Source organism: Oncorhynchus gorbuscha, linkage group LG09, assembly GCF_021184085.1.
Source record: "Oncorhynchus gorbuscha isolate QuinsamMale2020 ecotype Even-year linkage group LG09, OgorEven_v1.0, whole genome shotgun sequence".
NCBI classification, from domain to species: Eukaryota; Metazoa; Chordata; class Actinopteri; order Salmoniformes; family Salmonidae; genus Oncorhynchus; species Oncorhynchus gorbuscha.
Window position 1 is genome coordinate 83,526,577 of NC_060181.1, and position 14,234 is coordinate 83,540,810.

Consider the following 14,234-nt stretch of genomic DNA (forward strand, 5'->3'; position numbering starts at 1 on the left):
TACGGTTTGTAACTAGACTACGGTTTGAAATTAGACTACGGTTTGTAACTAGACTACGGTTTGTAACTGGACTACGGTTTGTAACTGGACTATGGTTTGCAACTAGACTACGGTTTGCAATTAGACTACGGTTTGTAACTGGACTACGGTTTGCAATTAGACTACGGTTTGTAACTGGACTACGGTTTGCAACTGGACTACGGTTTGTAACTGGACTACGGTTTGTAACTGGACTACGGTTTGCAACTAGACTACGGTTTGTAACTAGACTACGGTTTGTAATTAGACTACGGTTTGCAATTAGACTACGGTTTGCAATTAGACTACGGTTTGCAATTAGACTACGGTTTGCAATTAGAACTACGGTTTGCAATTAGACTACGGTTTGCAACTAGACTACGGTTTGCAACTAGACTACGGTTTGCAATTAGACTACGGTTTGCAACTTTGCAGACTACGGTTTGCAATTAGACTACGGTTTGTAACTAGACTACGGTTTGCAATTAGACTATGGTTTGCAACTAGACTACGGTTTGCAACTAGACTACGGTTTGCAATTAGACTACGGTTTGTAACTAGACTACGGTTTGTAACTAGACTACGGTTTGCAATTAGACTACGGTTTGCAACTAGACTACGGTTTGCAATTAGACTACGGTTTGTAACTAGACTACGGTTTGTAACTAGACTACGGTTTGTAACTAGACTACGGTTTGCAACGAGACTACGGTTTGCAACTAGACTACGGTTTGCAATTAGACTACGGTTTGCAACTAGACTACGGTTTGCAACTGGACTACGGTTTGTAACTAGACTACGGTTTGTAACTAGACTACGGTTTGCAACGAGACTACGGTTTGCAACTAGACTACGGTCACCAGGCTAACTAGCTAGCCAACTCCAGTCATGTGCTAACATTTGCTGGTAGACATACAGTAGCTGGTTGTAATGTTGTAGCTTGCTGTTTACTAGCTAGCCAACTCCAGTCAAGTGCTAACATTTGCTGGTAAACATACAGTAGCTGGTTGTAATGTTGTACCTTGCTGTTTACTAGCTAGCCATATCTATGACAAAAAAAACATGAGGTTTTACAATCAAGATCGCAAAAAACTATTTTTTTAGTTACCTAGCTACCTTGATAGCTAAATTATTTGTCATCTGCCCTCTTGGTGCTGTATCTGAGCTTCTAACCGTAGCTAAATCCAACGCTTTGTTTCAAATCCTCTTTGCCATCTTCCGGTTGAAACATGTTTGGTTGAATGTCACCATGTAGTTAATAGATGCTCCATTGTCAAATTCGTGTTGTTGAGAGGAATCACTTGAAGCCATTGTATCTGGTCAGTTCTTTCAGTTTTTCCCAAGGGATTGTTGTTAGTGTCCACCTCCTTTTAAATAAAAGCCCGCCTTAGGGGAGGGACATGGGCCTGAGCACAAAACACTGTAGTCTTTCAGAGACTGACCATTTTTTTACCTGCTTGTATATTTAGCAATGAATCCGCCGATAGGAACATCGTGGAAAGACTTCCAATGGCTCTATTAAACATGGATAACCATATCTACAGCCAGTAAAAAATAGAGCCTTCATGAAACACCACAAAGCAGGACTGCATTTGAGATCTGCCCCCACCCCACATCTCACTGTCCTAGAAATGCCTCAGACATGATGAAAACAAGCCCAGATCCCCCCCCCCCCAGGGTGAAATCCCTCTTTAAGAAGGGGACACTAATAGAAAGAGAGATGGAGAGAGAGATGGAAGGAAAGAAAGAGATGGAGAGAGGGAGATGGAGAGAGGAATGTAAGGAAAGGGAGAGAGGGATGATATGGAGGGTTAGAGGAAAGAGATGAAGAGAGGGGATGTACAGAGGGTTATGAGGAAAGTAGATGTAGAGAGGGTTATAAGGAAAGAGAGAGATGTAGATGTAGAGAGGGATATAAGGTAAGAGAGATGGAGAGAGGGAGATGTAGAGAAGGATATAAGGAAAGAGAGATAGAGAGAGGGAGATGTAGAGAGGGATATAATGAAAGATAGAGATGTAGATGTAGAGAGGGTTATAAGGAAAGAGATGTAGATGTAGAGAGGGTTATAAGGAAAGAGATGTAGATGTAGGGAGGGTTATAAGGAAAGAGATGTAGATGTAGAGAGGGTTATAAGGAAAGAGATGTAGATGTAGAGAGGGTTATAAGGAAAGAGATGTAGATGTAGAGAGGGTTATAAGGAAAGAGATGTACATTTTGTCCTGTAAAAACTGTCTCACTGCCATTTACCAGCCCTAATACCATGTTCGGGAGTTGACCTGTCTTACATCAGGAAAGAGATGTAGATGTAGGAGGGTTAAAAATGATATGTAGATGTGTCCTTAAAAACATCATCCACAGTGCTCATTTCAGGCAGCGCTGACAAGGATATTTAAGACCAACAAAAAGCTGGTTTTAGGGGAAACGCAGCCTATCCAGCCATAACACACAGTGCCCATTATGCACATGGAACAAAAATAGCCTAATGTGCTTTTGGTACCTGTATAATTCGTATTTAGAAACATAACACACTTGTGTTTTTTCCCATTTAGTTTTATTTGATTTAAAACCAAGCATAGCCTCTCCTTCTCTAAATGTAGGCTTTTTTTTGTCTACCCAATGGAATCGCGAAGCAGTCAAGACTGTCGATAAAGGGTGTGGCTCCTGAGACCACTTGCGTTGGGAAAGTATTCAGACCCCTTGCCTTTTTACACATTTTGTTATGTCACAGCCTTATTCCAAAAAAGAATTACATTGCTGTTCTCCATCATTGTAATGCACTATAGAGGGATATAAGGAAAGAGAGATGGAGAGAGGTAGATGTATAGAGGATATAATGAAAGATAGAGATGTAGATGTTTTTATAAGGAAAGAGATTTATTTGATTATAAGGAAAGAGATGTAGATGTAGGCTTTGTTTTTTGTCTAGCTCAGTTGGAAGCATGGCGCTTGTCAAGACTGGGTAGTGGGTGTCCCGGCCACCCCGGAGACCACCCATACGTAGAATGTATGCACACATGACTGTAAGCCTTTTTATAAATTTTGCTAAATGGCATATATTATTATTATTATATTATTATATTATTATTATATTATTATATTATCATCAATCTACACACAATAATACCCTATAATGACAAAGCAAAAAACGTGTTTTTAAAATTTTGCAAATGCATAAAGAATGATGAACTGAAATATCACATTCAGGCCAAACAGTTACATTTTAGTTTCAGAGAATCTTGTTTCTCAAGGTCTGAGAGTCCTTTAGGTGCGTTTTGGCAAACTCCAAGTGGGCTGTCATGTGCCTTTTACTGAGGAGTGGCTTCCGTCTGGTAACTCTACCAGAAAGGCCTGATTAGTGGAGTGCTGCAGAGATGATTGTCCTTCTGGATGGTTCTCCCATCTCCACAGAGGACCTCTGGAGCTCTGTCAGAGTGACAATCGGGTTCTTGGTCACCTCCCTGACCAAGGCCCTTCTCCCCTGATTGCTCAGTTTAGACAGATGACCAGCTCTAGGAAGAGTCTTGGTTGTTCCAAACTTCTTCCATTCAAGAATGATGGAGGTCACTGTGTTCTTGGACCTTCAATGCTGCAGAAATGTGTTGTTACCCTTCCCCAGATCTGTGCCTCGACACATTCCTGTCTCAGAGCTCTACGGGCATTTCCTTCAGCCTCATGTCTTGGTTTTTGCTCTGATATGCTCTGTCAACTGTGGGACCTTATGTAGACAGGTGTGTGTCTTTCCAAATCATGGGCGGCAGCGTAGCCTAGTGGTTAGAGCGTTGGATTAGTAACCGGAAGGTAGCGAGTTCAAACCACCGAGCTGACAAGTTAAAAATCTGTTGTTCTGCCCCTGAACAGGCAGTTAACCCACTGTTCCCAGGCCGTCATTGAAAATAAGAATATGGTCTTAACTGACTTGCCTGGTTAAATAAAGGTAAAATAAAGGTAAAATATTTTTTTTTTAAATTGGCACAGGTGGACTCTAACCAAGTTGTAGAAACATCTCATGAATGATCAATGGAAACAGGACGCACCTGATCTCAATCGTGAGTCTCACAGCATCTGAATACTAAAATAAGGTATTTCAGTTTTAAATGTTTTATAAATTTGCAACAATTTCTAAAAACCTGTTTTCACTTTGTCACAATATAGTTTAAGCATTCTTTTTAGACTGATGCCCGCCTTTTTGTTCTACTCAATGCATCGTCAATGAGCCCTGATGAAGATTTCATCAGAAGTGCATTACAGTGTCTTGGAAATATAGTAATGCAAAAGGTGGCAAATAATAGTAGGAAAACCTTTTGTCATCATTTTGATGTCACAAGATTGACTTTAGATGCAGTATAACATTAGCTAGATAGCTAATATTGAGGGGTGGCCACCAGATTTAAGCTTGCTATTTTTGACAAACTTTGTTAGCTAATGACAACATTATCATCTGTCTACAGTAAAGTTGACTACATGATAATGCTGGCAAAGTTGTTTCCTACTAAATATTTGACAAATTTAGCAATGTCATCGTTTATCCAGACACTATAAAGTAATTTAGACTAAACAGTAGTTAGCCTCCATCCAGAATGATTAGGTTGATCACCACTTTAAGGCACTACTATGGCACCGCCGATAGAGGGCGACTTGAAAAAGCTCATAACAATGGCATGACGCAACCGAGCAATGGGGGCGCAAGCTAAACTCTGCAAAAAAATTATTGTCCCTTTTTCAGGACCCTGTCTTTCAAAGATAATTTGTAAAAACCCAAATAACTTCACAGATCTCCATTGTAAAGGGTTTAACTTCTTGAGTGTAGGGGGCACGATTTTCGTTTTTGGCCCAAAAAAATGTACCCATTTGAAACGGCCTATTTCTCAGGCCCAGAAACTAGTATATGCATATAATTGTCAGATTAGGATAGAAAACACCAAAATGGTCAAAATGTTGTCTATGAGTATAACAGAACTGATATTGCAGGCGAAAACCGGAGGAAAATCAAACCAGGAAGTGCTGTTTTTCCTGAAAGCGCTCTGTTCCATTGGATGCATTGCCTCCATTTAAAGGGATATCAACCAGATTCCTATTCCTATGGCTTCCTCAAGGTGTCAGCAGTCGTGAGACATAGTTTCAGGCTTTTATTTTGAAAAATGAGCGAGAAAGATAACATCACGTCAGTGGATAGCAGGGTGTTCGCAATGAGTTTTGCTTGCGCAACAGAGCGGGGCAGCCATTGTCTCTCCCTCTCCTATTGAAAAAGAAACAGTCCCGGTTGATATATTATTGATTATATATTTTAAAAACAACCTGAGGATTGATTATAAAAAACGTTTGACATGTTTCTGTGAACATTACGGATACTATTTGGAATATTCGTCTGCGATGTCGTGACCGCTCGAGCCTGTGGATTTCTGAACATAATGCGCCAAACAAATTGAGGTATGTTGGATATAAAAATAATCTTTACGGAACAAAAGCAACATTTATTGTGTAACTGGGAGTCTCTTGAGTGCAAACATCCGAAGATCATCAAAGGTAAGCGATTTAATCTATTGCTTTTCTGACTTTCGTGACCAATCTACTTGGCTGCTAGTGTTTGTAATATTTTATCTACTGAGAGAGATGTTCTTACATCAAGGCTTGTTATGCTTTCGCCAAAAAGCTGTATTGAAATCTGTCACGCCAGGTGGATTAACAACAAGCTAAGCTGTGTTTTGCTATATTGTACTTGTGATTACTGAAAATGTAATATTTTTAGTAATTTAATTTGAATTTGACTCGCTGCAATTCAGCGGGTGTTGATGAAAATGATCCCGCTAAAGGCATGGGTGCGTCAAAGAAGTTTTAAACACTGTTTCCCATGCTTGTTCAATGATCCATAAACAATTAATGAACATGCACCTGTGGAACGGTCGTTAAGACACTGACAGCTTACAGACGGAAGGAAATTTAGGTCATAGTTATGAAAACTTAGGACACTAAAGAGGCCTTTCTACTGACTTTCTACTGACTCTGAAAGACACCAAAGAAAGACGCCCAGGGTCCCTGCCCATCTGTGTGAACGTGCCTTAGGCATGCTGCAAGGAGGCAAGAATACTGCAGATGTGTTCAGGGCAATAAATTGGATGCTTAAGACAGCACGACAGGGAGACAGGACAGACAGCTGATCGTCCTCGCAGTGGCAGACCACGTGTAACAACACCTGCACAGGATTGGTACATCTGAACATCATACCTGCGGTCTGAACATCATACTTGCTCATCCTCTATAGCTCTAGTCCTCTATAGTTCTAGTCCGTTATAGCTCTAGTCCTCTATAGCTCTAGTCCTCTATAGCTCTAGTGCTCTAGTCCTTTATAGCTCTAGGCCTCTATAGCTTTTGTGCTCTGTAGTTCTAGTTCTCTATATCTAGTCCTCTATTGCTTTAGTGCTGTATAGCTTTTGTGCTCTATAGCTCTAGTCCTCTGTAGCTCTAGTCATTTATGGCTGTCGTCTTTTATAGCTCTAGTCCTCTGTAGCTGTTGTGTTCTATAGCTCTAGTCCTCTGTAGCTGTTGTGTTCTATAGCTCTAGTCCTCTGTAGCTGTTGTGTTCTATAGCTCTAGTCCTCTGTAGCTGTTGTGTTCTATAGCTCTAGTCCTCTGTAGCTGTTGTGTTGTATAGCGCTAGTCCTCTGTAGCTGTTGTGTTCTATAGCTCTAGTCCTCTGTAGCTGTTGTGTTCTATAGCTCTAGTCCTCTGTAGCTGTTGTGTTCTATAGCTCTAGTCCTCTGTAGCTGTTGTGTTTTATAGCTCTAGTCCTCTGTAGCTGTTGTGTTCTATAGCTCTAGTCCTCTGTAGCTGTTGTGTTCTATAGCTCTAGTCCTCTGTAGCTGTTGTGTTCTATAGCTCTAGTCCTCTGTAGCTGTTGTGTTCTATAGCTCTAGTCCTCTGTAGCTGTTGTGTTCTATAGCTCTAGTCCTCTGTAGCTGTTGTGTTCTATAGCTCTAGTCCTCTGTAGCTGTTGTGTTCTATAGCTCTAGTCCTCTGTAGCTGTTGTGTTCTATAGCTCTAGTCCTCTGTAGCTGTTGTGTTCTATAGCTCTAGTCCTCTGTAGCTGTTGTGTTCTATAGCTCTAGTGCTCCTTTCCTCATTTAAATATCTCATCTCCTCTCTGGCTCACTGTAGAGTTGATCAACCCTTTGGTTCCATCATCCTATAGCTTGAAAAATATATAGACTATAGTGTCCCCTATGTTTTAGTACCCTCTGGCTTTGAAAACTGTGCTCCCTATTTCCTAGCTCAAGTTGTTGGGCCCATCCTTCCACCCCCTCCACCCCAGGCCTGTTCCTGTGGTCCCTGGCCCAGCGTTGGCAGTGTACATCAGCAGGGTACAGCTGTTATGGTGTCGCAGGGTGGGCGGTTGGTACAGTGCTGTGCCGCGCCGCGCCGTGCGGGTAATGTGGGCACGGGCCAGCCTTGCCGGCAGCTGGATTAGCAGTGCAGCCATTAACATCTGAACTCCTGTCACGTGACAATATGACAGAGATGACTTCATCTGTGGCTAGCAGATGGGGCTGAGAGAGAGAGAGAGAGAGAGAGAGAGAGAGAGAGAGAGAGAGAGAGAGAGAGAGAGAGAGAGAGAGAGAGAGAGAGAGAGAGAGAGAGAGAGAGAGAGAGAATGTTTCACTGTAATAGTGAAGGTACAGTAGAAAACCTAAGCAGTATATTTCACCTCTCAGCTTCCCTATCAAATAAAAAAATGTCAACCTAAGAAAATGAACAACATTGACAAATGGTTTGATGAAGAAGGTATAAACCTAAGAATGGAATTGAGAAACCTGTCCAACCAAAAACAGAGACCCAGAAAACCTGAGTCTACGCCTTCACTATAGTGAATCACTAAACCAATGAAGAAATACACTACAGAAAAAGAAGGAACAGCACGTCAGAAAAGCTCTATGTAATTGAAGAATCCATAGAAAATTGTAAACTCTACACAAATGAAGAGGTATCTATCCAAAATTGAGACGTATGGGTAAACCATTTATCCAATCTTTTTGGCTCTATAACAAGGAATAAACTGCAAAAACATATACATGATCAAATACAAATCTTAGAATCTATTAAAGACTACCAGAACCCACTGGATTCTCCAATTACATTGAATGATCTAAAGGACAAAATACAAACCCTCCAACCCAAAAAGGCCTGTGGGGTTGATGGTATCCTCAATGAAATGATAAAATATACAAATTCTACAAGACTACAAATTCCAATTAACATCATCCTTAGCTCTGGCATCTTCCCCAATGCACAAAAGTGGAGACACATTTGATCCCCATAACTACCGTGGGATATGCGTCAACAGCAGCCTTGGGAAAATCCTCTGCATTATCATTAACAGCAGACTCATACATTTCCTAAGTGAAAACAATGTACTGAGCAAAGGTCAAATTGGCTCTTTACCAAATTACCGTACGACAGACCATGTATTCACCCTGCACACCCTACTTGACAAACAAACGAACCAAAACAAAGGCAAAGTCTTCTCATGCTTTGTTATTTAAAAAGAAAAGCTTTCCACTAATTTTGACACAAGGGTTTGCTATACAAATTGATGGAAAGTGGTGTTGGGGGACAAACCTACAACATTATGAAATCCATGTATACCAACAACAAGTGTGCGGTTAAAATAGGCAAAAAACACACACATTTCTTTCCGCAGGGCCGGCGGGTGAGACAAGGATGCAGCTTAAGCCCCACCCTCTTCAACATATATATTAACGAATTGGCGAGGGCACTAGAACAGTCTGCCGCACCCGGCCTCACCCTACTAGAATCTGAAGTCAAATGTCTACTGTTTGCTGATGATCTAGTGCTTCTGTCACCAACCAAGGATGGCCTACAGCAGCACCTAGATCTTCTGCACAGATTCTGTCACACCTGGGTCTTGACAGTTAATCCCAATAAAACAAAATGAATGTTGTTCAAAAAATTTCAAGGACCACGAATACAAATTCCATCTAGACACCATTGCCCTAGAGCACACAAAAAACTATACATACCTTGGCCTAAAAATCAGCGCCACAGGTAACTTCCACAAAGCTGTGAACGATCTGAGAGAAAAGGCAAGAAGGGCATTCTATACCATCAAAAGGAACATAAAATTCTTGAATTAGTTATAGAACCCCTTTATGGTTGTGAGGTATGGGGTCCGCTCACCAACCAAGAATTCACAAAATGTGACAAACACCAAATTGATACTGCATGCAGAATTCTGCTAAAATATCCCCTGTGTACAACGTAAAACACCAAATAATGCATGCAGAGCAGAATTAGGCCGATACCTACCTAAAAGGAATTTACAAAAAACTGAGCAAACTAAAATGCTATTCAGCCCTAAACAGAGAATACACAGTGGTAGAATACCTGACCACTGTGGCTTACCCAGAATTAAGGAAATATTTGACAATGTACAGACTCAGTGAGCATAGCCTTGCTATTGAGAAAGGCCACCGAAGGAAGACCTGGCTCTCAAGAGAAGACAGGCTATGCGCACACTGCCCACAAAATGAGGTGGAAAAAGAGCTGCACTTCCTAACCTACTGCCCAACGTATGACCATATTAGAGAGACATATTTCCCTCAGATTACACAGACACACAAAGATTTCGAAAACAAATCCAATTTTGATCAACTCCCATATCTACTGGGTGAAATACCACAGTGTGCCATCACAGCAGCAAGATTTGTGAGCTGTTGCCTCAAGAAAAGGGCAACCAGTGAAGAACAAACACCATTGTAAATACAACCTATATGTTTCCCATGCCAATAAAGCCCTTAAATTGAATTTAATTGAGAGGGGGGGCGGCGAGGCATTTTGGAGACTGGAGCTGGGAGAGAGATTGAGATACAGAGAGAGAGAGGGGGGATGAAACAAGCAGGTGGAGACTGGGGCTGGAAGAGAGAGTGAGAGAGTGAGATAGAGGGGGATTAAACAAGCAGGGTGGAGAGAGAGAGAGAGAGAGAGAGAGAGAGAGAGAGAGAGAGAGAGAGAGAGAGAGAGAGAGGGGGGCGGGGGATGAAACAAGCAGGGTGGAGAGAGAGAGAGAGAGAGAGAGCGAGAGGGGGATGAAACAAACAGGGTGGAGAGAGAGAGAGAGAGAGAGAGAGAGAGAGAGAGAGAGAGAGAGAGAGAGAAAGAGAGAGAGAGAGAGAGAGGGGGGATGAAACAAGCAGGGTGGAGAGAGAGAGAGAGAGAGAGCGAGAGAGAGAGAGGGGGATGAAACAAGCAGGGTGGAGAGAGAGAGAGCGAGAGCGAGAGCGAGAGAGGGGGATGAAACAAGCAGGGTGGAGAGAGAGAGAGAGCGAGCGAGAAAGAGAGAGAGAGAGAGGGGGATGAAACAAGCAGGGTGGAGAGAGAGAGAGAGAGCGAGAGAGAGAGAGAGAGAGGGGGGGGATGAAACAAGCAGGGTGGAGAGAGAGAGAGAGAGAGAGAGAGAGAGAGAGAGAGAGAGAGAGAGAGAGAGAGAGAGAGAGAGAGAGAGAGAGAGAGAGAGAGAGAGAGAGGGGGGGGGATGAAACAAGCAGGGTAGAGAGAGGGAGAGAGAGAGAGAGAGAGAGAGAGAGAGAGAGAGAGAGAGAGAGAGAGGGGATGAAACAAGCAGGGTGGAGAGAGAGAGAGAGCGAGAAAGAGAGAGAGAGAGAGGGGGATGAAACAAGCAGGGTGGAGAGAGAGAGAGGGGGATGAAACAAGCAGGGTGGAGAGAGAGAGAGAGAGAGAGAGGGGGATGAAACAAGCAGGGTGGAGAGAGAGAGAGAGAGAGAGAGAGAGAGAGAGAGAGAGAGAGAGAGAGAGAGAGAGAGAGAGAGAGAGAGAGAGAGAGAGAGAGAGAGAGAGGGGGGGTGAATCAAGCAGGGTGGAGACGGGCTGGGAGAGAGGGTGAGATAGAGAAAGAGAGAGAGGGGTAACTTATTTTGGAGAAAACAGTGAAATATTCAACACGAGAGCAAGCAGGCGTGAATTAATAAAGACAAACGAATTAGCATATTCCTTTGGTTTGCAGTGCATTGCCATCTCCCTGATTTTATGTCATTTTGAGAAAAGAAGAATGGGCAGGAAACGTGCAGCTCAATCTCCTTTATGTACAGTACACGGATGTGTTATCTCTGCAGGGCAGTAGGGAAGGTGTTCCTTAAGGTTTGAGGTTTCTGTGTGCGTATGCATATGTGTGTATATGTCTGTGTGTCTGTATGAGTGTGTGCTTGCATGCGTGAGTGTGTTTGTGTGTGTGTGTCTTAGTCTTCTAGAGAGAGAGCGAGAGAGAGAGAGAGAGAGAGAGAGAGAGAGAGAGAGAGAGAGAGAGAGAGAGAGAGAGAGAGAGATTGCACACTTTCTGGATAGGTAAGATTGGATTTGAAACGGTCATCCAATTACTATTTTCAGTATTAACCTGCAGACTTATTTTACTTTCCCCAAGATCTGACCTGGAGTGAGTGAAGAGTGTGGGAATTGCTTGTTCAATGTGCTTATTCCAAACCACGTATTCATTTGTTTTCATTTTGTGACTGGAATAAACCAGGGGATTTTGTCGAGCTGTTTTGCTAATACAGTTCCTGGTGTTCTATTTCAGCTCTGCAGCTTGTTTGGTGATAAAGCCCCAGGAGACTTAAAGGAGTTCTGTGTAGTACTATATAATATTGTATTCTATTATTAGTTATCCTGCTAACATGAACTTTCTCCTATTCTCTGCCTACATGTACATATCTACCTAGCTGACCCTGTATACAGCTGACCCTGTATACAGCTGACCCTGTATACAGCTAACCCTGTATATAGCTGACCCTGTATATAGCTGACCCTGTATACAGCTGACCCTGTATACAGCTGACCCTGTATACAGCTGACCCTGTATACAGCTGACCCTGTATACAGCTGACCCTGTATACAGCTGACCCTGTATATAGCTGACCCTGTATATAGCTGACCCTGTATACAGCTGACCCTGTATACAGCTGACCCTGTATACAGCTGACCCTGTATACAGCTGACCCTGTATACAGCCGACCCTGTATACAGCTGACCCTGTATACAGCTGACCCTGTATACTGCTGACCCTGTATACAGCTGACCCTGTATACAGCTGACCCTGTATACAGCTGTATACCCTGTCGTCGACCCCCCCCCCCTTATGACTTATTTCTCGTGTTTTTTTTTGTTATGCAAGCTGCTCTTCATCATTCATACACTGTCATAACAGAGAGAGAAATAAGATAATGAGTGGAGAGAGAGGGGGAGAGAGAGAGAGAGAGAGAGAGAGAGAGAGAGAGAGAGAGAGAGAGAGAGAGAGAGAGAGAGAGAGAGAGAGAGACAGACAGAGAGAGGGGGAGAGAGAGAGAGAGAAGAGAGAGAGAGACAGAGAGAGAGAGAGAGAGAGAGAGAGAGAGAGAGAGAGAGAGAGAGAGAGAGAGAGAGAGAGAGAGAGAGAGAGAGAGAGAGAGAGAGAGAGGGGGAGAGAGAGACAGAGAGAGAGAGAGGGGGAGAGAGAGAGGAGAGAGAGAAGGAGAAGGAGAGAAATGAGAGAGAGAGAGGAGAGAGAGAAGGAGAAGGAGAGATAATGAGAGAGAATGAGAGAGAATGAGAGAGAGAGAGGAGAGAGAGAAGGAGAAGGAGAGAGAATGAGAGAGAGAGAGGAGAGAGAGAAGGAGAAGGAGAGAGAATGATAGAGAATGAGAGAATGAGAGAGAGAATGAGAGAGAATGAGAGAGAGAGAGGAGAGAGAGAAGGAGAAGGAGAGAGAATGAGAGAGAGAGAGGAGAGAGAGAAGGAGAGAGAAAGGAAAGAGAGAAAGTAGAGAGAGAGAGAGAAAGGAGAGAGAGAAGAGAGAGGGAGGAAATGGATTGAGATTTCTCCTCTTACTCCTCATCTGACCTCCTAGCTTCTAGCTATTGTCCCTCTAACCATCTCCCCTCCCCACGCTCATCCTCCCCTCCCTTCACATGAAGTGGGTGATCGCCTCTAACCTCCCCTAGCCTCCCGTTGCTGTGGTAACGACCTCTGCATCTGGTCCCTGTTAATCCAGCGTTAAACGTTTCAGTCTAAACCCTGTGGACTTGCGGGCACTGGTCTGGTCTTTTCGGCTGGTCTGGTCTGTTCGGCTGGTCTGGACTGGTCTGTTCGGCTGGTCTGGTCTGTTCAGCTGGTCTGGACAGGGTTGTTTGGCTGGTCTGGTCTGGGCTGGTTGGCTGGTCTGGTCTGGTCTGGGCTGGTCTGCTGGTCTGGTCTGTTCGGATGGTCTGGTCTGTTCGGCTGGTCTGGACAGGGTTGGTTGGCTGGTCTGGTCTGGGCTGGTCTGCTGGTCTGGTCTGTTCGGCTGGTCTGGACAGGGTTGGCTGGTCTGGGCTGGTCTGCTGGTCTGGTCTGGTCTGCTGGTCTGGGATAACACACAGACAACAGATAATAGAGAAGAGAGCAGAAAGTGTTTACTGATGTAGGTTTTCTCAAGGGTTCTATGTAGAGAAAACAAATAGAAAAGGGATTTCCCAAATAAAATATAATACTATAGTGTTTTTGTTTTATTATCTTTGACATAGAAGTGGAGCTTTTCTGTCACGTCCTGACCATAGAGAGCCCTTGGATTATCTATAGTGGTTTAGGCCAGGGTGTGACTAGGGGGGTGTTCTAGAATGTGTATTCCTATGTTGGTGGTTTTGTATGGTTCCCAATTAGAGGCAGCTGGTAATCGTTACCTCTAATTGGGGATCATACAGTATTTAGGAAGCCCTAACTCCCACCTGCTTTGTGGGATATTGTTTGTGTTAGTGTGTTTGGGCACTACGACGTCACGGTCTTTGTACGTTTTGTTTCTAGTTCCACTTTGTATTAAAAAGATGTGAAACTCAATGCACGCTGCGCCTTGGTCCGCTCGTTTTGAAGATTGTGACACTTTCTCCTTTAGGAAACCTTTTGGACAAATACTACAAGAGCAAATGGTCTATAACCTGTAGATGGGTAGAACAGGTGGTCTGAACAGATAGTTTTCTATAACCTGTAGGGAACACAATATATGGTCTATACTTGGCATGTAGGCTTCTCACTTATGAGTGGCATAAATTGTGATATGGGGGAGGGGAATAGGCAGGGTATATCCACATTAAATGCTGTAGTGTAGCATAGATGATAATATTTACTATAGTGTTTTTGTGGACTGTGGTTTATTTGCGGATAATTCTTTAGTATTTACTAATTT

General features: G+C 43.2%; 1 pseudogene; it reads left to right on the plus strand.

Moving 5' to 3' along the window:
* Nucleotides 1-14,234, plus strand: part of LOC124044178 — a 486,633-nt pseudogene that overhangs the window by 104,908 nt on the left and 367,491 nt on the right.